Consider the following 27,980-nt stretch of genomic DNA (forward strand, 5'->3'; position numbering starts at 1 on the left):
CCATGTAGTTCATTTTATCCTACATGTCTGTTGTGGTGTGTTTCTCCTATTTTCTGATAGTCTGTTAGAATGCTTTTATTTTAACATAAAAGTTTTACCATTGGCTCCCTCAGTATAGATGAAGAATGAGATACTGATAAGAAAGCAATTGTTTCTGCTATTATTTTATTAGAAATCTGCTGATTATGGGAAAGATCCTCTAACTAGGGTAATAATAATGATTACATAATGATTATTTAGACATTTGAATTGTCTTTTAAATATGCATTCTTTACTAGTTTTGTTTTTCTGGTCAGTTGGTGTTTTTAAATGCATTTGGTCCTTGCATGCATAGGTGAACAGCTTATGGCCATTTCAATTTTTAATTGTTAGAAGATAAGCATTCATTCAAAAGTTTTATTTTCTTTTTAGTGGTAGCAAAATGGTAAGGCTTACATTTTTGAAGTTTTGAAAAAAGTGTTGGGTTTATGTTTGTTTATCAACAGTATACTAAAATTAATTCGGAGCACCACCTCAATGATAGAGATGGAGAAAGACATTACTGAGCTTGGCAGAGACCTGGAATCCTATTATAGTGACAGGCTGTTTCAGGAAGTTGAATGTAAAAAGAATAAATTAGCAGATCTTTTGGATGCACAGATTCTGAGGGCATCCGTACGATCAACATTTCAGAATCTGTCACAAGAGGATGCTCTGAATAAACACTTATCTGCTCAGGAGAAGAATTCAGCTCTGGTGAAATGAAGCACAGCTTGAGGACGGCTACAGGGCAGGTGCTCTATGAGTCTGAAGTTAACCAGCAGTTATCTGTGCGGTTCTGCTTGGAGTTGCAGTCATTGGAGAAGACGGTGAATGTTTTACTGTGGATTTGTTGAATTGCCACAGCTTTCAGAGGAAATGATTGGAAGAAGTGTAGACACTGCAGGAGTTCTTGAATGTCTTGAAATGACTACGCTATGCCAAGACTCTGCAATGTTTCTTGAATTGTATAAAAACTTTTAGGTTTTAGTAAATGATCTCTTCAACATATTTGTAGAAAGAATTCAGGGCCATGAACTACCTTTAAATTGACAGATATCTATGCTAGCGTATATTTGTGTGACATTTAGGCTTGGTATCCTATAAGCACGCTTTCCACAGACTATAATATATTTTCTTTGACCTTGGCTAATTGGCTGAGGGAAGTTGAAGTTTGTTATGTATTTCGGGCGCTGAGAGTGCAGAGATCACTGGCTGAATAATCCCATCCTCCCCCCAGCAGCACTCAGCCAGTTGGGCACCCCAGCCTGGAGAATCCTGGTCACTGATGTGCCTTTATCATAAAGCTCAACCTGCACACAGCTTAGCCACTCGGGAGACCTGCCATGCTTTTATAATGGAGAAATAAAACGGAATCGGTACGTTGGGCAGCAGTGGAGGTAGACATAGCTGTTTCTAGACATTTAGGAGTATATTTATGTAGCACTTGAGCATCAAAAGAAAAATGGGATAGGGTGCTTACAAAGGTGAAGGACAGATTCCAGAAATGGAAGTGGGTTTCTCATTAAAGCGTCCAACAGGGAGTACTGTGTGACTAATAACTTTGTTGTCTCAATGTTGCCGCATACACTAATGTGTGTAGACCCCCTTTACATTTGTTAAAAGAGGAAAAAAATATTTGTTGGAAAGGTCTAGCTGACAGTTCAGAAGCTGAATGTGAATGGGGGGCAGGGGCATTGACATACTGTATGTTTAACTGGGCAGCAGAATTTTGAAACAACAAAAACTTGTACAGTATGAGGTAGAATATGTACTGCAAAAAACACTGGCCTTCTCCTTTTCCCACAAGGCAGGGTGAATGTACTGCACCTGGGTAGACAGTTTTTTTTTTTCCTGATTGATGAGAGAGAGCTGAGCCTCTCTCTGCTATGCCTCATTATTGGGGGATTTTGAATGCATGGTAGCTTTTTAAAGTGAGATGGTTTCTGGAAAGATTTATTGGCTGTTTAATTTTTCACTTAAATGTCCTGTTTTAGAGTCTATTTATTATCTTTTAATATCTAAAAGAAATGTTAAACGCTGCAGCTTTTAAATTTGGATAGAAACCAATAGAAAAATGCTGAGTCCTTGGCATCTACATAAAGAGTCTGGTTAGCAGGGTTTTGCAACAGGCTTAAGAGATGGGTAAAGAAATTAAAATATCTAGGCACTTTTCAGAAAGTTATACTGTTGTGCTTTATCTTTAAATATTTTAAATGACCTAGCTTCCATTTGAACTTTGTATACATTGTTCGTTTAAAATAAAATGTTAATGGTGCAGGACGAAATTTTGGGGGGACATGAATAGAGAGGTTATGACTGTGTTGATGATAATCATCTGTTAGCTTTCATGTTTGGTACATTTCAGTTCTCTTTTGTTGAAAATAATGGTGTCTTCTAATGAAATATCAATCCACCTACCTACTGTACCTAACCTACCACACTATTCTTCAGTGCTTCATATATCTCTAACTGATTTTTTCCTGCTCCTATTCCTCGTTTAATGGAATGCCCATCACGTAGGTGGTGAGACAGGCAATTAGCATGTTTCATATTCTTGCACAGAGGAATTAGATCTGCAGCAGGTGATGACCTCTGCTGTCGAATCAGGTGTTTACAGCCCAGAACTCACAAGACGGGGAATCTGTGACAGCACAGGCAGCCCATTGTTTGAAATATCTGACTCTGTATAGCTTTGATGTCCCTGTGAGTGAATTAAAGTCCCGAGAGAGTATGCATGTGATTTAAGTTCATGTTTCATGAGAAAATTGTCTCTTGTGATGTACAGTACTTTAAGAGCTTGCAATTTGAATATAAGGAGAATGTTGTTGTAATTTGAAACATTGAAAGCTTAATGCACAGAATAAAATGCATACTTCAGACAAGAGGTGTAGTAACTCTATGAGAATCTTATAAGTGCTCATTTTAGATTACAAATTTCTTCTGAGTGATTTATATTTCACCCATCACTTACTTACTGTATGATTAGAGCCCCAGAAGCACAGTTGGAGTGCATTTTAAAAGTACTGTATGTCAGGAAAAACAATGCTGAATTATCCAAAAAATTATGGAGCTTAAAGATGGTTCTATTGACTTCATGTGAAATTTAGAAGCATTAAATAGAATTGGCTGTAAGAGGCAAAGACAAGGAAATGTGGCTATCGATCTCTTGATACTGCTAATGGCTTTGAGAATGCAGCAATAGCAATTGCAAAGGACAGAAACCTTTTCATCACTCCAATATATTCTCTGCCCCATTTTGTATTGTGGTACACATTAATGGAATCAATTTTTTTTCAGCAGTATGATTAAAAAACATATTCTTTTGTAGTCTTTGCCTTTTCTTTTGATGGTTATTAAGAGAAGACAGTGCCACAATAATTTGTGATCGTACTTGTTAAATACTGCCCATTTTTGTCTACATTAAGGGATGTGGAGACACTGAATTGAGAACATGCTGATAAACAATGGAAAGACACCAGGATAAGGTCCAGACCATCTCATTAAAACACCACAAATTTCTTAGCTAATACATAAATCTACGTCAGGATTAACAACATGAGTGCCATGTCATATTGGCACATTAAAAATGGCCGAGTGTCAAGCAGCCAGTGAAAGTCAGTATGCAAAAGTGTTAAAAACATACAGTATATGGCAACATGATCACAACCTGTCATCTCCATGTGATTTCACAAATGTGAGTGAAAAGGGGATAAATATCAAAGCTCTGTACGGATGTTTTGCTTGTGGCATACACATTTAAAAATGTTTTAAAAAACTTTTTAGCTGCACATTAGAGTAATGCAGTATTTCACATACAGTACAGTTTTATTTGTGCTTATATTTTCTTCAATACTGTATCTAGATTTAAAATATTTGAGAATATTATATACAGTTTTAGAATATTAATACAATATTACAATATTTGGAATTAAGATAATATAATACCAGTAATTTCCAATCCAGCATGAGCCTACTTTGACTTGAGGAGCCTTTTCTAAACTGAAAATGTTATATATGAAAAAAATATCCATATGACCTTTCCTTGCCCTCCCTCATGTCTATAATCTAAGACTTTAAAAATGATAAAACAGTCTTGTTTTTAAATGAGGGATATGAGGCTATGAAATATTGTGGTAATTGTGGGATACTAACCAATTACCAGGCAGAAAGCATAATATTAGTATCGCTACACAGTACATCGTGTGGGGGTTACTCTGTCATACTGAAAGCCCTTCTCTGGCCTCCACTGCCCAACATACATATTTATGTGGCTACATTGAGGGCAAAAAGTATTAAGGAGCTTATTGCTTTGCTCTAATCTTATGATTATAGTCCTTTTGCTGAACCTATTAGCAGTTAATGCTGTAGTTGATTAGTCAGAGGCACTGCAAAAAGAATGAATGAGTTACACACTCAGTAATAAGCATGAAAAAATAAAAGACCTCATTTCAGATGTCAAAGAATTGATTTCTTTCAAACCAGATTCCCACAGAAAGCGTATTGATTTCAGGTGTTTGTTGTGTTTGTTTTATTAAACTGATTAGGAAGGTTGAGAAAGTCTTTTAGACTATAAGAGCATGCTTTTTACACTGGAGAGAGCAATACTGATTTTTTTGTAGGAGTCACAATGCCCAGGGCTATCCACATTGTCTCAGAAAAAAGATTATATTTTAGTTAACTAATCTGCCATTTCCTCCCACAAAAAAGAGTCATGTCTTGCAGTTCTGCATGTTGGACAAAATGTTGAGTCTAGTTTAATATGAGTGTATTCAAACATATGAATGACACATCTTCAATTTTTTAACAAAAAAAAGAAAAGGACTTAAGATAAAAGGTACTGCACCAGAGGGATACAAACAATTCAGTCCTAAAGATTTTCAATAAGATATTACAGGAGGTATGTAATATGATTTGGGAAATGTACATTGTGAAATGTTTTATGTAGAAAGCCAATAGATAAATGTATTATTCAAACCTATACAAATTATGTGCATGGGACTTTCTACGGGATAGGTGGTTTGAGATTGAAATGCCTGGAAAATGCCTAGAGAAAGATTTGTAGGGTTTATGTCTTTAGTATTTATTCCACCCTATCAAACTGTTAGAAAAAGGTATGATCGATAGGAGTCAAACGTTCTCTCCAAAGCTATGGTTTATCCCATGAGTCCTGTTGGCTCTGTGCAGTAGTAGTTGTAGCAGGCTTTGTTTAGTGTGTTGTGCTATGAGAAAGACCACTATACAGTAAGTGACCTATAAGATAGGTACTACATGTGCAATGGTGTAGCAACAATAAACCTGGCTAATATGACAATTAAGACAGGCTGCCCATATACAATTAAAAGCTGCCCATATACAAGCTGTGGCTTGCAGTCCAGTAATGTGAGATATTTGCATCAGATGCAATTCTTTGCTACTAACACCTGAAGCAAGCTGGGTCATCTGCTGTTGGCTCAGTGATCTGTTATCTCTGTAATTGCTGCTGGACATTGTTTTACTGCAATATACCAAATTTAAACTTTGCATTGTCCCATGGTAAAACCATAAAAACATAATACTGTCAATCACTGCAATACTGTTATAACTGTTCTAGTTATAGTACCATGGTAATTGTTACCTATGAAGAGTTGCTTCTAACAAGCAGCGGCACTCATATAGAGAATGTTTAAAAATGTTTTGAAAAGAAGTTTATTTTATTAACTTTTAAAAACAGTCCCTTAGAATCCCTTTTCAATCCAGAAAAGCACATCATGTATCACAATAAAATTGTAGCTTTCAAACCTTCTTATGAAATTGAAGGAAACACAAGAGATACAACATTTACAAAAAAAGTCTTCAGAAAAAAAAGGTCTTCTTTCCAAATTTAAGAATTCTGTGTGGCTATGTTTCTGATTTCTTGGGATGGTGTTCTAGAGTTCTTGGGTAAATACAGTAACACAAGGCTTTGTCACTAACATGGTAAGTATTACAATGCAGAGTCTTAAATGTACTGTAAGAAGAAGGAATTTAAAATTAATGAGAAATGTCATGCATTCAGTCCAGTGCAGTGCAAAATCAATAAAACAGAAGGTGTACATCATTAAATCATTATCATAGATGCCAAATTTTGAAGTGAAGGTATAGAGGATCTTGCTGATTGGGAATTAAATAATCCAAATAAGACTTGAATGAAACTTTAAGCTGCATAAATAAATGTGTTTGGGTACTGCTTAACATTAAATTGTTTTTCCCTAGATTATTCATTTTAAAATGAAACACATGCAAAATACCATCAACTGAAAAAAATATTTCATCACCTCGTGAACTTTAATTACAGTACAAACAAATCTGTTCATGATAACCTAATAGATTGACTGCTTGACTGACAAAATTGATGGGATTATCTTGTTATTATAAAGATACACCATTTTGGACATTTAATCTTTTGTCTATAAAATGCAGTTCTTAATGAAACAGCTACCTGGGTATAAAGTGCAGAATGGTAATAAATATGAGCATCTGAAAAGTTTATTCTGATGCTATAATATTAACAAGTGACTCAGGGTGAAACACAAATACTAAATAGCAGAAGGTTTGTAGATAGTGTAGCACAAAATCCCAACTATACCAAGTTAAGGTATTTTTAGCTGTAGATAACATTTTATTTAAGTAAATTTGAATGTGTGAGTGACTGAACACCCTGACGCAATTTTTAAGGGTAAAACATTAGTGAAAGTTCAGGAATGCCATTATCCAAGTCTCCACTCTCCATGATGAGGCTTCCAAAAATATGCTGTTAGACTTGATGCTTTTTTGTGTTTCTGACTAATTTAATGCAAAGGTAAACTGACTCATCAACATCTTGTGACTGGTTTTCTCAGAGCTATCACAGGCCTGGCTCAACAATTTCCCTGTCACTTTGGGGAGATTTTCAGAGTAGCTTATTGCTTTTCATATATTACAAAAACACCGAGAGGGTAAACATGATTAGCTGTTGGTGGGGTGTGTTGTGCAGAGCCAATGGACAGCCCATTACAAATCAAAATCCTGAAGAATTTATGATATACGTCTTCATGTTCCTGTCAGGAAAAAATTTATAGACTTAATTTCTTAGAAAAAAAAAACATGAAGGCATTTTCCATCAAAAAACATTTCCATCATGTATTTCTGAGTATGGTTTGCAATTCTACATTAATCACTCAATGTTTTTTCATGGTCTGGCAATTGATACATTTTTTAGAGGAAAATCTGTTGCTGTTAGTTATTCAAACAGGACCAGTAGGCAGCTGTATTGAAGTTTAAAATTCCAAGAATGATTTAAGGGGAACTGCAATGCTATTTATATATTTTGGGGATTTTAGAAAGAATCAGCAGTGATGAGTGCATTTCAAACCACAATATAAATAATCGTACTATATTGTGTGTTTCAGAACGAGGCAACAAAATGTTAGGTGAGGTGAAGTGCCTCTGTGACATTGTACATACATCTCTTTTAATCCAATAAAAATATTGCTTTTGACTTTGAGAACGTTTTGCCAACAAATACTAGTTACTTTGATAACTCTGCATGCAGATCACATTGGTTTGTGACAGCACGGCAATGTACAGTACAAGTTCACAATTTGTGCTTAATTCGAAATTTGTAATTTTTTGTATATTGTTAATGAATGTATTTTGTTACCAAGATTTCATAACTGGTCTGAGAAATTGAGACTGCAGTTTGCCCTTAGAAGAATTTAATTTGATCCTCTTAAATGTCAGGGATGTCCACTATATTTGTATAGATTTTTTTATGTTCAGTCTGGCACTGTGTAGTCAGAATGTTGGCTTGGGAGAATATTCAACTAAAACACAGTTCCAAGTGTTTGGAAACCAGATGACACAACAACCTTTGTAACTGGAATTATCCAGAGCTGACCAGTCAGCTCAGGAGTACCTAAAAAGGACCATAGCAGAGAGGCAGAAGTAAAGAAACAAGAAGATTTATTGAGTTCTACTGTAGTTCAGCATACAATGTTTATCACTTGGATTCCTTAAGAACAATCGGGTAATGGGCACTGAAATGTTGCAGCTGGCATTTATGTAAAGAGATTAGTTTCATGTTTGTAATAATATTTATATTCCCTTTTTATATTCTCCATGCAAAGTTTTTTAGAATTTTATACTCAGCCTAGAAGTTTTCCCATTTTAGTATCAGATTAATTGAAGGTATTCAGGCCTCATCAGTATTTGATTATTTTTTAAACTTCAGTAAACCTTTTTACTCCCACATTTATAGAACAATACACAACCTGTATATTTTATAATAGAATAACAAGGCCAAAGAAGAAGAAGGAAAAACAGAACATTCAGTAATGTCCCACTTCTTAAATTACACAGTTAAGTTATCCAAATTAATCATTCTATTTTTTTATATTGTATGTCTGTGTTATTACTATAAGCATTCAGTGGCCTGGGAGAATGAATACCTGTTGTTCTCACTCTGCAGTCCTGGTAACAGGATTTGTAATGTTATTAAACAATATAACCACCTAGATAAACAACAAAGATTTCTACCTGACAGTGATGACTTTGGCACTTAATTGAGTTCTTTCCTAGTCTGGTCATATTTTTTGCAAATCTTATTATAATAATCTTATCTCCTTCATCCACAGGGCTATATGTTGTAACCTTTCTCAGAGGTATACCGTACAATACAATAATAAAAATATAGAGGATACCAGAACTACCCAAAAAATAATCAATAAATACTGAATGTATCACACTCAAATTTTCTGGTCTTTTTTATATTACATTGTGCCGTATATCAGACATATACTTTCTGGATATGTTTATATATTTCTTTCCCATACAGGAAATGGGAGATATTGCAAATAACCAGTGTTTTGTTTGCTCTTTAAAAGAAGAGATTTGGCTGCAGAGCCAAGGGGCGGATGGCCATGCGCTGCTGGCCTGTTGTCATATGTCTACAAACAAGCTCTACCTCTGTGGGTATCAGAAGGCCATGAGCTGCCTCTACTGTCCCCTGCCTGCTGCTTCAGAGCTCTTATCAAGGCCTTCATGCTGACAGTGCACTGGCAGGGCTGTCCGCCATGTCAGCGTGTCCTTGAAAGGGTCAAAAAATAGATTTAGAGGTGAGGAGAAAATGAAAAAGTGTTGTGTGTATTATCACTGGGGAGTGAGGAGCAGAACAGAGGCTTTCCACTAATGAAATATTTACAATCCCCAAGGACAAGCAAAAGCTCCTGTAGAATTACAGCCACGTCAAACAAGGTCTTTAATAATTCAGTTATTATTGTGGAAAGCAGAGGAGCTCACTATATTTCATGGTAGGGGTGAGCTCTGATTGGTAACCTTATCATCCTTAGCAGCCTTGCAGTTACAGTTACAGTTTGAAAGACTGGACTTCCATTGAAAGAATCTCAGTCCAAGATCTCACCAGCACAGCTGTTATAGAATAAGCAAAGGCTTATGGAAACAAGTTTCAGATATACAGTATCTGGGTGATATACATAGAAACAAAAATAATTACATGCATGTCTATTATATTTTTAAATTAGATGTAAACATGTTCCAGGAGGACATTTATACATATATTACAACAACGAGTATTCTGAATGGTATTAATCATATAACATATGTTCCTTGAGGTTAATTATGAAGGTCAAGTGTTTTGTTATTCTTGAAAACATTTAATGAATTAGTAAAGCAATTACATCTTAATAGAGGTAGAAATGTTAATGTCTTTAAAGCTCTGTCAGAATGTTTAATACATTGCATAAATTGAACTCAAAGAGTATGCATTTTGGCATAGAAGATGAGTTACATTAAAATAATCAAAAACCTTTTTTTATTTTCTGATAGTTTAGTTGCACTTCTATTATACATGAACTTTGTTGCAGAAAACCACTTCTTCAAAGCAGAGACAAATCAGGATATAAAGGAACAGTTTGGAACTAGTAAAGTAAAGGAACTATTGTGAACAGTTATAGTAACCTTATCAGAATTATTGTCAAATGTTTAGTGTCATTGCACACAATCATCAAATTACTAATCCTCAAAACACTTTGTAATACAGTAGTTGTAAAGGTCACTGCTTCAACATGATTTGACAAAGATCAAATCACCTAAATGTAAATGGTTCTTGAATTTACATGGTTCTGTATTTTAATGTGTTTTTTGGGAGACTGTAACTACAGTTACATGATTTAGAAAATAGACATGACAATAACAGAAAATGTAAGCTATTCGTAACTGTTCTCAGATATTTTAAATGTTACACTGCTTATTTTGACTAATAGGAAATGAGTCTAAAGGATGACCTAGTTACATATAATAGGTTAAAAGTCTATGTCACAATTGTCCATTTCAATGTAGTATACATCTGCAAGAAGTCACCTCCAAAGTTACTGGCAGGCTTAATAAAAATGAGGGGGAAAAAGTTATATAAAAGTTGTATAACAAACATAGTTAATGGGCTGTATTTTATACTATTGTGATGCTACAGGGAGCACGGACATCACAGAGGCACCGACATACAGTAGGCGGTGCCCGGAACACAGACACAACCCGAGTTGGTCAGGCAGTTAAACAGTGTTTATTATTCATATCAAAATAATGGAAAACATAAAAGCTAAAAGAAAGCCTAGCTTGTTGTTTGTAGTTTGAGCTCCTGACTAACTTCTAAGTTCTCTATCTAAATGCCAGTGGAAACTAGCCTATGGTTTAGTTGTGATTTTCCTTTTCCTTCTGTACAATGGCTGACCCTGCACTTTGACCACAAGCTTCTCTACGTCTCTCAGTCTGTGTGTCTCATGGAAAGCAAGTTGGGGTATGCAAAAAAGACAAATTCTTAATGCAAGACATTGTATATGGCTAATAAAGTGATCTGATCTTTAGCCTCAGGTCTTACCATAGTTCATTTTCTTGTATCAGATTAAAAACAGTATAACATCTACAACAAAATACAATATTTGTAGTGTGCAAAACTTATCTCACTCTGCAGTGCTTTCCCAGCTTCAGGTGCATTTACTCCCACCATTAATTGCCAGTTGATGCCATTTTGCATGCTAGCATGCTCTCACAGACATCTTATTATGGCAAAAGTATCCACAAATTGTACAAGGCTTCAGGGAAAGTACTGCCGTTCGAGGATGATGCCCCTCTTGGCATTACACTACTGTATATTCTTCCATCTTAATGCAATTGCTTTTGGAAAAAAGGTTTCTGTTAACAAGTGATAATTTTATTTCTCAAAAAGATAGTCAAAATTGTTGTCAAAATTGTTGGCACCCCTAAAGATTCTAATAAATAAAATCAAAATTAAATCTGTATAAATTTTCTACTTTTTAACTCAGTATATCTCTTTCATTTAAAAATGTTAAGAGACAAAAGTATGTCGTCAAATCAGGCAATGGGTACAAGTAGATATGATGCCACTTACCACTATTAAAGAAGATTTAAAACACTGAAATAGTGGTAAATTTCCCTTGTACGGGACTCAAGTGTATCTTGATCCTATGCACAGTGAGGAGGAAGCGAAGAATAATCCAGTTTGAAAATTACAGAACTTGGTTGCATGAAACAGACACAGCATGAGTAAGAACCTATAAATTGCTCTTGTATATTTGCTTGTGTGTGTTTTTGTGTGTGCCCTGCAATCAACTTGTTTCCAGTCCAGGGCGTCATCCCGCCTTGTATACAGTGTGTACAGTAGATTCTAGGATAGGTTACTGGTGCCACAACCTTTACCGGGAATATGTGACTTTCAGATAATGGAAGGATAGATAAGATATGGGTAGAATCAGCATCCATCCACAAAATGTATGAAAAAAACAAATTTAGTAATAATGGAACAAAAAGTCATTTCTCTATAATATGTAAGGTTACGGAGACAATAGTTAAAACTAGTGTCCAGCTCAAGGTACTGTACAGTAAATGCTTTCTGTTGTTGTTGCTTTCGCATTGCTTCTTTTCCAGTGGCTAAGTGCATGCCAGCAGAGAATTTTTAAAAGATTTTTCATTATCCACTCGCAGTTTGATGAAATTGAATGTCATCGTGTCTGTCCCTGCACAAAAGTAGTGACATATCATGTTCATTCATGTTGAGCAGGCCTGACTAAAATGGGGAAAGTAAACTAAATAAGGAAAACTTGCCAATACTGCTCTCTGTTTATTCAAAGCTTTGTATAATTATATTTAATCTCATCTGCCCTGTATAAAAATGACAGTGTGTAGAATATAATAATTTCATTCATGTTAATCGGGATTGATTCAAAGTGGGCAAAGTAAACTCAATAAGGTTAACTTGGCAATACCTACTCATTTATTCAAAGATTTGCACTGCTACTTTCTCTTACCATGTGCAAAATGAACTACAGTTGAAAAACGTCATCAGTCAAAATGGGGTAACAAAATAATAGTTTTATGTCAACATTCATACCTATAACACATACTGTATAAATCTAAAGTAGGTAGCGCGTCAGCATGTGTAGGCTGCAACGGAACAAGCTAAAGTTGTATTCCATGCTGAAAAGGGAAGAAAGGAAAAACAAAGTTTCGGCTGTGGAGCCTTCTTCGGGTGTGAGGCTCCACAGCCGAAACATTGTGTTTCCGTTCTTCCCTTTTCAGCATGGAATACAACTTTAACTTGTTCCTTTAAATCTAAAGTAAGCCAATTATTTTTTACATACAATACTATGAGTGTTAAAACTGTAAAAAGTTCAATTTTGCTAACACTTGAATATTTTATTCTCCATGGCATCTTCACTCCACTTTGATATGTTAGAACATAGAACACAAATTAGAAATGGGACAGCTTAAGCCCTTGCAGAGCTGAGAGAGAATGTGTATATGAAGGGCACAAGACCGCAGGTGTGGGTATTGGGACATGGTCATAGTGTAGATAGCAGCAGAACAGGCCTTTAGTCCTATTCATGTGTCAAATCATAGTACTGTTTTAACTTGCGGTTTGTGATTTTAACAAGAAATGGATCGTTTTGCGAATGCACAAAACACACTGCATCCACACCGTTGGCTCAAATCTGAGAGCTGCAACACACTCCCAGTCATGACAGTTTGTTCTATATACTACAGTATCTGCAATTATTTGTGTAACAGAGTGCATAAACTGACCTTGATATCACTTCTATTTGTGACTTTTGGTCCAAGTCTATGTGTCCAGTCTATGAATTGATGCTGTTGGCCCCTTTCAGGAATAAGAGTGTTTGATTGGAAACAGTGCCCATTGTCCAACCATTTCATTTTCCAGTGGTATGCCAGAACCACAGTTTGTTTCCTGTTAAAGGCTATGGTATCTCTTAGATATAACCTACTGAGTACACTAGGAAGCCTACATGTAATATCAAAATATGTATATGTTTTTTATCTTCCAATTGATTTCACCAGTTGGCTGTATCTCGCTGTCTCGGAAAAAAATACAATTCATCAAGACAAAACTATTGTTATCCAAATGAAGTCACTGCATTAATTTCCTTAGCAGCCCATAGAAATGTCATTATCAAGATAGGACTTTGACCACAAAACTGAAACTGCAAAGGAAAAAAAAAGCATGGGCTGTAGAGATGTGCTACATTGGTTAAAATTAATAAAAAGGAGCAGCAAGCTCAGCCACATTATCAAACTGAAAGAAGCATTGAAAATGCATCAATGCCCAGGCACTATTTTCTCCTGTATTACACTGGTTCTTCTACCAAATGCAGTAATTGGAATGAGTTGTCTTTTGCCAGTACAGTGTTAAGATCAGAGCTGTCTCAATAAACTAATTTACTTTGCCTGCTCCTGCCTCCCCGAAGGTATGTGCATTTCTGTTACAGAACACTGTGTAGCATTCTCCACTAATTAAACACTAATAACTTTCAGCTGCTTTTCATCTGTTTCCCTTTATGGACATGTGCTGAATCATAAATTGTCTCTGGACTATTCTCACTAGACATCACAGACAATTCTTAAATTAAATTAATTTTAAAAATAAACATAACATTATAAGAAAGGTTACAAATAAGAGGAAGCCTGCTGTCCAGCCCATTTGTTTGTCATTTATTCCCAACAAATGTATCAGTCTAGCCCTTGGAAATTTCACCTTTCACCAGGCTCTGTAGGAAAAAGTCAGGAATTTTAATCTTCATTCATCATCTTTGTTAGGTGTTGTTTCAGGCTGATATCTTGCAAAGGGGCTGAGGTCCTCATAGATGGACCTGTTTGAACCCATACTTAGGTGGAGAGTAGAGGCTGAGCCTTCCATATACTGTTAACACCCTCCAGAGAGGATAAATATATAATTGTGTGCAAAACACTCTCTTAGTCAAGGAACGTGTTTCAAATTACCTGTAAAGCGCTTTGAGTGGAATGTCCAGAAAACGCTATATAAGTATAAGCAATTATTATTATTATTATTATTATTATTATTGTTATTATTATTATTATTATTATTATTATTATTATTATTATTATATGCCACTAGAGGCCACCATAAACACAGCCTCAAATACCCAAAAGACTTCATTTATTTCAAATACTTTAGCTACAAGAAAGTAAAACTAGAAGCATGATACTACTATCCTCTTTATTAGAAATACATTGTTTCTAATGTGTAGGCTTTACCTTTTAAAGCATGGTTATAAGTAACAGTTGTGTTGCTTGCAAGAAGCAAAATAGCCAGAATCATGCATTTCATTGGTGGCCTTTATCATATGCCTGTACAGTAAGTGTAACCTGAACTCCATGAAACTCTGCAACTTAAATTCCTCACTCTTGTATGTCTCACTTGTTTGCATCACATTTACTCCAAGTACATCCTGTTGTGTTTTGTAAAACATCTCAGGAAGACTGTACACTTGAAGTTGCAGAGGGGTCAGATTAGCACTGCAGAGTAAATACAAGGCCAGCATGGTGAATTACTCGTGTTCATGCAGAGCAGGCAGTTAGGACGATGACATGAGCTGGGGGACATGAGTCTTTTTCTCCCAAAAATTCAAATGTCAGTTTTCCTCGGATTAAAAGGAGTACTTTGTTAGATCAAGAAACAGGCTTAATTGAAACATATCAAAGAATCAATTAGTACAAACAATATGATGCAGGAAAGAGCAGAGAATGAAATGGCAGGATGCAGCTGACATTAATTATTTTAAACACACTCACACAGACACAAGAATGTGCAGCTCAGTTCCATCCCTCTGGGTCTTTTTCCAAATGCCCTCCCCTCCTCCCTCCTCCCTCCTCCCTCCTTGCAGCACCTGCTCATTAAAACAGCCTTCTTGTACCCTCACATCTGATTTCTTGTGAAGCAATCACGGTTTCTGATTCCAATCCCCTCTTTCCCCTTGTTTCATTCATTGAACAACGGAGGGGCAACCGGCAGCAAGCTTTAAAAAACCTGCTAATTAAACAGGTACCTGTACATGTTTGTGTAGGAAAGGGAAGAGAGGGAAACAGATGGTGGAATATGGCTTATTATTGTTTCATAAGATTTCCAAATGTACCTCAAAGTTGGATTTTACTTTACTGCTGCTAAGGTAGGCGTTAAAGTAGCAAATAGTTGTTAACTTCAGCACAGAAATGACAAATAATTATTATGAACAGAGCTGTGGGATTATCTTGTCTTTGTAGTGTCACAACATGGAACGCTTTCCTGTGCAGCTTTTAATTTTTGTAAAATTGTAGTCTTAAATAGTCTTGTACACAAAGTTAAATAGACAAGGGTTAAAATGGATTTAAAATGCATTTCTAATACACAATGTACAGGTATAGGGATTTTTTTGAGGTAGACGCAATGAGAGTGAACATCTTACTGGGGACATGAGTACTTTTCTTCTTAAGAGAAACACAGATAACAGTACCCTGGTTATGAGAAGGGGTCTAGTTCTTTAATATACAGTAGGCATTCTCCTTTTCAAAATATACAGGCACCTATTTTTAAAAATAGGTGGACATCTGAAGAATATGAAGGATTTGAAATGTACAGGATATCACAATAATAACATGAGTCGGATTCTTACATTGACATGCCTTTCAAGTCATAATAAAAAAATTGCAAGCATTCACTGTTGCCTCACAGCTCTGGGGGGGGGGGGGGGGGGTTGATGGGCAACATTCCACACTGGTCTTTATGGCTAAGGGTGCAATTTGCTTGGAAGGATTGGTATAAAAATATTTTCACTTTGAACCAACAGTAAACTGCTAAATGGAAAGTGTAACAGAGCTCCAAGTAGAAAGTACAAGGTAAAGTCAATGAGTGTATTATGGTGACTCAACATCCCCTCTGTCAGGGAACAAGCCTCTTGTGTCTTGTGTGTGTAAGCCTTGTTTAGCCTGTTTGGCTTGGAGCTGGGAAGGGGACTACAGTACAGACAGAGTCTCACCTTATACAACATAGTTAAACTTCAGAAATGTAAACAGAGAAAAAAAACCTTTGACATAGCAATGTACCACACTTCCTCAGACTCTGTTCTAAATCTGTACGTACTCTGTTTTCATCCATCAACTTTCTAACCGCTTCTTCCAATTCAGAGTCACGGGAAAGCCAGAGCCTATCCCAGCAAGCAACGGGCACAAGACAGGGTACATGCTGGGACGCCAGTTCCTTGCAGAGCACACACAGACGCAAACACAGACATGCACACACTCACAGGGCAAATGTAAAAGCCAATTAACCTAACCGAAAGCTTTTGGACTGTGGGAGGAAACTGGAGTACCCAGAAGAAACCCACACAAACATATTAAGAACATACAAACTTCACATACTGTATATAGCAACCCAGGTCCAGATTTGAAGGTCCGGGCACTGTGAAGCAGCAATACTAACCACTATGCCACAGTGCCACTTGGTACTCTATTTTGTATACTCCTACAGTATGTCACATTGCAGTTTCCCAGACACTCTGTTTCTCTTCCATCTCAGCTGTTAAGGAAAGATAAAGGTGCCTCTGCAAACACCCGTGAAATGTATTGAGTCTGAGAGCACCACAGGCTCAACACTTATTTAATTGATTGGTGTGTCTGCCCAAATGTTGTCCTCCAGCCTGACCTCACTAGATCCAACAAGGTGGAGTGCATGCTGTCAACATGCTGCAAATTCTCCAGAACAAAAACATGAGCGTAACTGAATGGATGATTCAATGGAAGAGAAACATATTTATGATAGAAATATACTGCAAAATTAAAATACATAAAAAGAACAAAAATATTGCTTTTTGTGTACCTGTTTTCAGATAAGGAACTGAACTGAGTGATGAGAAAAGGTAACTCTTAAAGTAAATTTAAAAATGACAAAAGTTGTGATCAAAAGCTGGCATAGTAGCTTCAGAGCAAAATAAATTAAATAAAAAAGCTTCTAATAGACCATTTAAGATTAAATCTCTGCTTGCATGTAAAACTGCTCTTTAACATATGACTTGACTTCCATAGGTCAGTAGAGTGGAGACAGAGATCACCCAGCTGCCTGTTTGTAGCCCAAGCAATGCTGTTCATTCCAGAGTATGAGCTGCGTATATTATCTCAAACACTCTGTAAAACTGCCTTTTGCTGGCAATGCCCAGATGCATTAAAAGTGAGAACTATTTTTTCTTAAACTAAGAAATGGTATATATTCCTGAAGCATATTAAACTAAAAATGAACAAATTTAAGAGCGTGAAAATCAAAAACCTCCTGTATAAATGTTTTAGCATCTGTTAGATGTTAGAGCAAAAGTGTTAACCAGGCAGTGTTACACAGATGAAAAACATACCACTGTGACATTACTCATACGGGTTTCAAATGAGTTTCTCAGCACACGTCCTTCTGGACCACCCTGAGTAAATAGGACACACATCAGATTAAAAAGAGCCATAATACAGTGAAAAGCTAAGTATAGAAGCAGTGATGGGAAATCTGTCATTTTTGTATGAATGAAATTTGTACATATGCTTTTTTACTGTATATCAATTGCCTGCTCTTAGCTTAAAAGAAGAACCAAAGAATGAGGGAAAATCTGTGATTCTTAGATGATTTTCTGTGCACTCCAGTAACGAGCTGGGATTGACAGTGTCAGCAGTCAAGTCAAGAAGAACATGACCTGACCCAGATTCAAAAGCTCTTAGTTACAGAGCTCTTAACAGAGGTTAGTAATATGTTCGTAATGTGTGACTGTCTAAACCATAAATGAAACACCCACAGGATGTAAAATGAGACTAAAATTGAAATACCTTCATTTTCTAAACATTTCGTGTGAAAAGTCCAATCGGAAAGAGGATGTTTTGCAAATGCGAGGCAAAGAAACTGCATTCCTTATATGAACCACAGTTCGATCGATCTGTCAAATTCTAATTAATGCAAAAATTAAAATAAAATGCTATTAAAAGGATAGCATACCTAATAATGTGCTGTTTGGCCTTGAATCGGCTGGCTAATGTAATGACAGCCTCAGCACCTCACTGGTGAGAAATGAACCATAGAGCTGCTACAAGGCTGAAGATGAGGTGAGGGAGTTGTGCTAGAAAAGATGCTCAAAGTGTTCTCAGGAGGCGCGATATTCATGCCGAAGTGTAAGATTGCAGTCCTGGGCCTCCAGGAATACATTAAAAACAGAAGTGCATGCAGAAATGCACGTATACACTATATACATGAAATATGTTTGTGTGCCAGAAATGTAAGTATAAGATGTATATACCTTTTTACCACATATTGTAATTTCATACATTTTAAAAAGTTCAAATTTAAAATTGACACTTAAGTTTTTTTTTTTCCTTACTTGTCAGTTAAAACACTGGGTTTGGATAATAAAAAAAATTATTAATAATTTCTTTGAATTTTAAGAATACCCTCTCTACATTGTGCTAAAAAATCCACCACTACATACACACCTGAAAAAACAGCACCAGCCATAAATATCTAGCCAGTGGTTAATATGCGGTGTGTGGCTCTGTGGCTGGAGCATGAGGCCTGTGAAGGTCTAGAATCCACTGATACAGAAATGATTTTGTGGTTCTGCCCCTGAGTCACTCCATACCCTGTGAAGCCTGCCACACTACTTTATGAAGTAAAAAGAATGTGAACCTGCACTCTATAGTTGACATCTATGCTTGATTAATATTCATTCATTCAGAAACAAGAGAAAAGCTACAAACCAGATAAGGCCACCTGACCCATCTTACTTGTTATTTATTTATTCCTTCAAAATGTATTTTTAAAACATGCAAGTCTGGCCCCAACCTGTGTGGCCCGTAAACAGTGATAATATGGAAACAATGGCACCTTAAAGGTTAACAAATGTACCTGAGCCTTGTTATTCTCCCAAGGATAGGGGTCAAGGCCCATAACAGCAGACAGTGAGTCTTGACAGATCCTTTAATGTCATACCTGCACTGAATAAAAACTGAAAAACAAACTTAAACATAAACAGATTAAAAAAATAAGTAAATTTTGCATATATATATGTACAGTATATATGTCATTGTATATTGGTTGCTCCGATGATGTACTGTGAACGATCATTAGTTTCACAACAACAGATGTTATCACTGAGTGAGCTTATAAGATCAGAGAAATTATGTTCATACAACAGCAGTGTAGCATTCACAAATCCATGCAACTGAGAATAAAATCTACCTTAAAGAAGCAATTACATTTTTCATGCGCTCTGAAAATTTAATAGTATTCCTACCTCTGAATCTCCTTTACTATACGGATTAACTTGATCCATTCCAGCTCATGCTATTAATAAGCAGTGCTCCTAATCAGCAAATAGGTTACTTAAAAAACATGAAGATGTTCTATATTGGAGATTGAGAGACACTACCTTTCCAGCAAGAGTGTAGAAAAAAAAAGTCTAGATACTTGCATTATTGTTAAAAAATCACCCCTTTTAATAAAAATGAAAATGAAATGTACACAGTATCACACTCATACTTATTGTCTGATGCCATGACTATGTTGCCTGGTTCAACATATTTGCAGTGTGGAGATAATACTGGTTGATATGACTATTTGAAACAAAGGGCAATACATCAGCCTCTTATCACAGTTCTCCAGTATTAGCTGTCAGCTCTATCAGGAAGGCATGTTGTTAGCTGGAATCACACGTCTCAAACTACATCTCATTTTCATGCACGTCCAACTTTATACTGTTACCATGGATGTGACTCAGTTCACTGGGGCTTACAAATCCTCATACAGAATTCAGAGTCTAGACTCCTCAGGGAAGGAATCACAGAGCGCTTGTCATTGTATGAGCCACAGCTCTCTGCTGAACTTGCTGCAAACAAAGAACATACGAAAAGTTACATTCTGAATTCCTCTACAACTATCTGGATATCTTGCAATTAGTTGATCTCATCCAGACATACTGTATCCTGAGAGATTGCAGAGTATGAGCTTCAACAATATGGTTGGTTCCATATTCAGCCTCACACAACCATTCAGGGACACACTCAACACTGGGTTTAGTACTTTACATCATGCCGAACTCTGATCTTCAACACAGAAAAATCCAGAAGTTAAGAAATTAAGTTACTATTCAGTGTTAATCGGTTTCAGGATTCAGCTTCGATACTGTTTGAAAAGACATGATGCTTTGCAGTTTTCGTGCCTCATGAAAGTTTGCTTTTTCGGTCAATGCTGAGGATTTGTTTTATTTGTTGTTATCTCAAGAATTCTGTGAAAGTAAACTATTTATTGTGACTTGCTTTGGAACCTTATCTTTAATGGACAGCCGAAAAGTATACAGGAGTCTCACTGGGTTATGAGGAGGGAGACAGACAGCTTGGCTTAAGTAATGTTCTCTGAAAAGATTGAATGGAACTAAAGGCCTACTCATCACCTCTTTTTTATACCACAATAAAACCTACAAATGACCTTCTTCCCCATACAGAAAAAATACACATACAGTACTATTCACATTTTTATTCAATGTCATAGAGCCCAATGAAGGTTGTATTTCTCAATACAAATGTGTGACCACAAATATTATCTGCATTTTAATGGATGATTAACCAGTGTTAAATGTCACACTTAAATCACTTGTGTTTTATTGCTCATTAAAGATAGCAGATGTGTGTGGAAGTGATTGCACTTGTAACTGTTCAACCATCATTGCTTTGATCTCTAAATCCCACAAAACTGGTCCTCATGCTTGTAATGATTCTGTTCATATTTGCTAAAAATTGCAAGATTTCATTATGACTAAACCCCAGTCGACAGTAAATCTGTACAAATTCTGCAGCGCTGGACATTGACACATCATTAAACCGAAAGTGCCAGCCAAGTTCATCGTAGCTTCTACATGCATTCAGTACACAACATAACAGGTTGTACATACACTGACGTAAGCATTGCTATCTCGTAATTACGAGATAATCCATTATCTCATAATTACGAGATAATTCTTTATCTTGTAATTACGAGATAAGGGGGCATTTTTTTTCCCTTGGTGGCAGCAATGCACTTCCATAGTTCTTGTTATCTTGATAGTTCTTTTCATTTTGGATCCAAGCTACAACACCCTTTCAGAAGCTGAATAATACTTCCTTATACTTCTGTTCTGTATGGTAGCAATGCCACCATAGAACATAAATCAGATTTAACATTTATTTAATCAGAAGTGCACAGGTGCTCATTAAATTCAGCTAACTGGAGTTTCATGACTTGACAAAGTAACCTTCAGCTACACATTAAGTGGGAATTGCTATACTAGTTATAAGTCATTTATTCAAAGTCTAAAATGTGCAACTTTCTAATTTTGAAATAATATAAATAATGTTAAACTAGATATTGAAATAACCAATGCTTACTAGAAAGATATATTTTAACCATCTCTGGCTAAGAATGCTTTCGTTTCGTTGCAAATCTTTCTTCTTTAAAATGTATCCCACGAAGCAATTCGTTTCAAGAGGTTTTGCACTGTTAATAGTAGAATCAATGGCAATGTAGTATTATTTTAGTAGTAGCAGCAAGAGTATAATACTACATGAGTAGAAATATTAATAGCAGGAGAAGTAGAATTAAGAGATGCAACATGATAAATGTGATTGCAGATCATATTTTAAAAGCTTTTAAAATAGAATCCCTATACAACAGTTTTTTTGTTGTCGTTCTTGTCACATGCTTGAAAAGACAAGTGGAAATCACTGCCGGAATATTCAAATAAAGGCCATTAGGCACAGAATGATGCAGCTGAAGAGATTAATTAACCATCTACCAACTCTTGAAACAGTACATTCAATTTTCTTTTTTATTGCCAGCTATTAGGTTGGTTTTACAGCCAGTGGAGACAAGGGACTAGCTTTAATACAGTGACACAAAGCTGAGGTATGCTTCATACATGTTATTAAGGTCCACTGAAAAAGCCAAATACACCTAACAGGATAAATGGGGATTGTAGAGACTTCAATTTGCCAGCTGTGGCCTCTAAAAATGAAGGCAATAATACTTTAACATAATGACACAAGTGAATCTGAATGGGAAATGGAGGGGAATAGCATCTGGTAGCAGATAAAATGGAAGCAGTTGCCAAATATCTTTGAAAATAAACTCATGTTGTTGAAAATAAAAGGCAAAGAAATGCAATATATTGAGCATGCCAGCCACTTGATGGGAATTCAGTTGTTTTATGCTTGCATTATAGGAGTGTGTGCGTTTTTGATTCTGATTTTTTTGTAAAGTATTACCTGACCGATTTTCCTACAAGTGTTGTGTTATCAACAACAGAGGGTTTTTTAAGTGTTAAGTTTTCTTTCTGATCTGCCTCCAGTGGCATTCTGGGAATCTTATCAAGGGGAACCAAACACCCAGCTGTGATATCCTCTTTTCCAGATGAAACACCCTTTACTGTTTCCTTTCTCTGTAGATGTCCCCATTTTTTTAAGCAGAATCTTTGTTTTTACTTTTTCTGTACTATATGGGCTGTGAAATGTGAAAAATGTGAAGTCTTACATTTTTATGAAGCTGATAAATTTGACGGTTATCTTGATTAGCCACACTCCGCATTTCTGGATCTTCTGGGCTGATAACATTCTTCAGCATTTTATTACACTGAGAACCAGTTTTTATTTTTTATTTTTGTCACCACAACTTGGAATTGCCAGATTTTAATCAGCCAGGCACACTGCCACTCCCACACTGAATAGTTTCAGGCTGCATTTAGACCCAGGATCAATCAGATTCACAGATTTTCAGATCTGGCATCATTTTCTGTCAGAAGATATGAACAAGATATTTACATACTAACATACCACTGCACACCAAGGACACTTGGCTTTCTGCAGATGAATAGATTCATAAATAAAAAAAACAGTAGTTTTGTATTATTGTAAATTCCTTTCTGTTTTTTCCAATTTCCTTTTACAAAATACTAATTTGCTCTAAATGGGGTATTCTTTCATTAAATTAAACAGAGAAAACTGGCTTATTGAAATAGAACAGTTTCAATTGGACAAAAATGTCTGATCCACTGTTTGGAAATATAAATTCCTATATTAATGAATAAGAGAACCCCATTCAGGATGGGGGGGGGGGATTCTCTGAAATAGGCTGGTGGTTACTGTGGCAGTAATCTGGAAAAGTAACCTTGTGTTAAAGGGAGGCTAGGTAGAAAATAGCCATGACTCACTTCCATGGGCAGCCTATACAATTCAACAGGTTTCCAGCCTCTCAGGGCAATTAAGCAGGACAAACTACTGGACTTACTAGAATCGTCTCCTTCCAATGCTCCTTCTAGGAGGGTACAGAGCACAACACTCAAAGGCAACTCTCTATTTTTAAAACAAGAGGAAAAATTCAACACCCCCAGTGGCTAAATGTTTTCTGAATTCTGAGGAAGACATGAATACAGGCAAAAGTGTTCTGTTTCGTACAGTATGTCTAAATATAACCTATTACATATACAGTACAGTACAGTGTATTATAAAAGTATTGAGACTCTCCCTGTGATGTTCATTTTTTTTAAGTACAAAATTATGTGTACACTTTTGTACACATATTTAATTCAAAACATGAACGTTCAAACTGAAAACATCTAAGAGTAAGATGTCAGTGAAAACAAAAGAGAGAAAATGGAAGTAGTTAACTGCATACGTTTTCAGATCAATAAACACAAAATTCAGTGGAAGTACCTTTGTAAGTAATTACAGCATCAAGTATGTCTTAGTGGGTAAGTCTCTACCACCTTAGCACACTGCATTGGTGTCATTTTTGCCCTTTCTTCTCGGTAGATTTTCTCAAGCTTTCTCATGTTGCTTGGTAATCCTTAACAGACAGAAACTCTCAAGCCTTTTGACATATTCTCAGTAGGCTTTAAAAGGATGTGCATACTTATGGTAGTCATTCCTTACTCATTTTTTAATTTTCATTATCTATTTCTTTATTTCTGTTTGTTCAATGGACGAATATTAATTGCTTCTTCAAAAGGACCATTACTTCAAGCAACAGAATGTGAAAACTGTGTAAGGGTCTGTATACTTTTGCAAGGCACTGCCCATTATATCAAAATAACAGATACTGAAATTTGTCTGTGTCTTGCATTTACGCAGTAGAAAAAATGTTTCCATAACATGCCCAAGATGTGTAGAAGGTCAGGTTCCTATTCCACACAAATATAATCAAGTATTTATTCACTCAGCAGTTCTTGGCCTGTACACAAGGATGATTGGCAGTATTCATTTTAAAAACACTCCAGAAACCAATTTGCTTTACTTATAAAGCAAAGTTCCATTCAGTCATTTGGCTGATGCCTTTATCCAAGGTGACCTAAAGTCAATAATCCAGTCTGAACAACAACATCAGAATAATAAACAGGGTTACAAAAGATATGACAAACTTCTAACTACCAAGAAATAATTTATATCTGCTGGTGGGTTCCACAGTTTTGGCTTACATGACACATATTAACCTGAAACATTTTTAAAGTATAGGATCAAATTGCTGCAATAAGCTACACATTAAAGTAAAAAAAGGAAGAAAATCACATGCTAACAGAACACATTAAAATGACAGGACACCAGAAGAAGTCCCTTCTGCTAAAATGGTGTTCTTTTCCTTTTGTGTCTGATATTCACCTTGTGACAATGCCTGCACACTCTGCACATTTAAAGACCGACAATGTGTCACCTTTGTTTTTGCGTGTTTTAAGTGATCCATCTTTGATCTTTCTGACCCCCTCTGGAATCGCTCTCATTTTCCCTCTCAAGGACGTATGCATGGTCTTATATCCATGAAGTACTGTTTGCATCCTTCAGCTTGAGTACTCCATCTTTCACATTCCACTCAGGGTTCATTACACTCGATAGATCTTCATATACTGTACTCATCCATGTCTTTTGTCATCAGTCACCAGGCACCAGAGCCCTCATATCTGCAATGTGATGCCCAGCTTTTCACTGTTCACTAAAATAATGCCTTCAAATCAATTCTATGGTCTCACTCTTTCAGCTCACCTCTTTACTCTCACTTGTCACCAAGCACCGTGTCCTTACTAAAACCTCAGTCAGTAACTGGGAAAAGTTACATACTGTATTATTGGACATTTACAGAAATCACATAACATATTATTGTGAGAATACCTCTGCTCATCAGGCTGTGACAGGTGGAGGGGAAGATAATTGAAGGAAGGAACTGAAGGAAGCAAAAACTCAACAGCCTGACTCCATTTAGAATGTTACAGGTGTCACAGGTTGGTTTCATGAACAGGTGATTAAACTGAATTGTGAATACAGCTCATTAATGCCTTCATAATTTCTAATGGAGTCTTTGCTTGTCCTCATAGTATTAAATGCCAGTAACTCAGCTGATATTTGTTACTTAAACTGCAAGTTATCATTACGTAATTTTATGGCCCAGCAGTCTCGGATGGAACTTGTCTGGACCACATTCCCCAGGAAGCTGGTCACTTGACAATTGGTCAAGAGACAGTGAGATTCGGAAAGCAGGGTGCGGAGGCTTCCAACATGTGGTTAGTATCTGCTGTCTGAGGACAGAGGACAAGAGGACAGAGGTATGCTCTTGTCACCAGAGGGAGAAGGAAACTACCAACCCAGGGAGTCAGAGCTTTGTGAAGAGTGAGACTGACTGAGTAAAGAGTCTCAGAGACTTGTTTGAGAGACTTTTGTGTTTTTTTAAACAGTATTATTCTATTCTATTATTCTATACTATTCTAGTTAGGGACAAGTCAGATAGGAGCTCAAAAAAGTTAGGGTTTTGTTTTGATTTGTTTGACTTGTGTTTTATTTTTCTGCACTTTGTATGAAAGAGCAGGTTTTGTGCATTACAGGTGCTACTCATGTCTGTTATGAAAAGTGCTTATTCAAAAGAACCTCTTACAGCATGTCAGCCCCCAGGGTGTCAAAGCCCATATACAAATCCAAAACCACTACAATAAAACTTATGAAAAGTAAAACAAGTAATAAACTTAAAAATAGTAAATGTCTGAAAAGTAAAGATGTGCTTCAAACATTAATAAATATTTTTTCCTTTGAAATACAGTACATATATTTTCTTTTACATTTTTCTGAACATTAAATAAAGGTATTGCAGTTAAAATCAAACTGCCTTATCTGCCATGTTGCAGGAGTGTCACTGCGTTGAACAAAATTTGTTAGATGTTTGACATCCTTTCCTGCAGAACAGAATTTATTACCTTTCTTATTTTGTTGAACATGATGCAACACTTAGGTTTCTGCGTTGTGGTTTCTGCCTCCTTACTGAGGTGTGAATTAATAAATTATAGCATTTATGTGCCCTACTTCGTACCTAGAAAATCTGAATATAAATAGTTTATACTTAATAGTAAGATGGGCACTGTAACAGACAACAGTAACAATGAGTTGCTTGCTGGAGTCCAGGTTGCAAATATGTGTTACAGCTGCTAAAATACTGTACTGTTTTTTGATTTAGTGTATTCCTGTGGTTGTGTAGCGATTTCGTGCTTCCAATTTACTTAGAAACTTCCCAGAATACTTTTATGACTACTAGGAGTCAATCAAACAAAACAATTAGCAATGCTAAAAAAATAGAAGATACTGTCTAATCGTATCGATACAATAATAAAACAATTAAACCAATACACTATCTTGTTAACAAAAGGAAAGGAAAAAGCTCCATTGCATTGATCCATAGGAGGTAGTATGAAAGCTCTGGACCTGGAAACCAGGACACAAGCTGGGAAAGAAAATTGGAAAATGCACCTGCCAGTATGTAGCCAGTGTAGCAGCTACACTTAATATGCCATGATATGTTTACAGAATAAGGGGAAGACTGTTTTTTTCTCTTTTGTTTATTCTATAAGGAATTATTTATTTATTTAATGTGTTTTTTTTCTACAGTATATGCAGCTAAGCACTACTTGTTATCTGTGTTATCAGAGTTCTGTGGTCTGTAGACAGAAAAATACAGAATTGTGACACAAAACACCAAAATAGAGAAGGAGGAACCTGCACCCCATTAAATAAAAGGTTCCAGCCCAGGACTAAAGTGCCATCTTGAAACATATGCTAAAAACAGAGTGGGAAACAGTGCATCACTAATCAGAGAAAACTGTTAGCCTGGGAATTCCACAATATTGGAAATCATAATTTACATAAATAATTATGACAATAAGTCCCTTAATAATAAGGCTCAAATTTCTTGTCTTCTAGTTCTCAGATTACCTGTAGAGCATCTGTTTTTTTCCCTCTCCGTGTGTTTTTCATATGTTGATGGTGATGTGTATATTTCGTCCTTCCTTGTGTCCTCTGCCTTGTGTGCATTGCCTTTCTGTTTTTATCCTGCTTTAAGGGTTACTCTGCTCCATGACCCTTCCTCTTGGAGACTAGATTAATGACCACATTTGGAATGGTCTGGTCACTGTTAAATATTGGTGTTCTACTATAGCAGAACTAATTATTTACTAGTGAATTATTTTATCCTAAAATAGCTACTAGTACCTATCTTTTGATCATCTACCTGTATATCTTTGACCATGTTGATTTATGTCAAGGACCAATGACAGCTGTGTAAAAAC

At 36.1% G+C, this 27,980-nt stretch overlaps 1 protein-coding gene across 2 annotated transcripts in view; it reads left to right on the plus strand.

The window, feature by feature from the left end:
- Window positions 1-27,980, plus strand: part of trim44 (TRIM family member 44) — a 59,970-nt gene that overhangs the window by 25,849 nt on the left and 6,141 nt on the right. The gene's annotated exons all lie outside the window — the stretch shown is intronic.

This window comes from Atractosteus spatula, chromosome 16 (assembly GCF_055471065.1).
Source record: "Atractosteus spatula isolate fAtrSpa1 chromosome 16, fAtrSpa1.hap1, whole genome shotgun sequence".
NCBI classification, from domain to species: Eukaryota; Metazoa; Chordata; class Actinopteri; order Semionotiformes; family Lepisosteidae; genus Atractosteus; species Atractosteus spatula.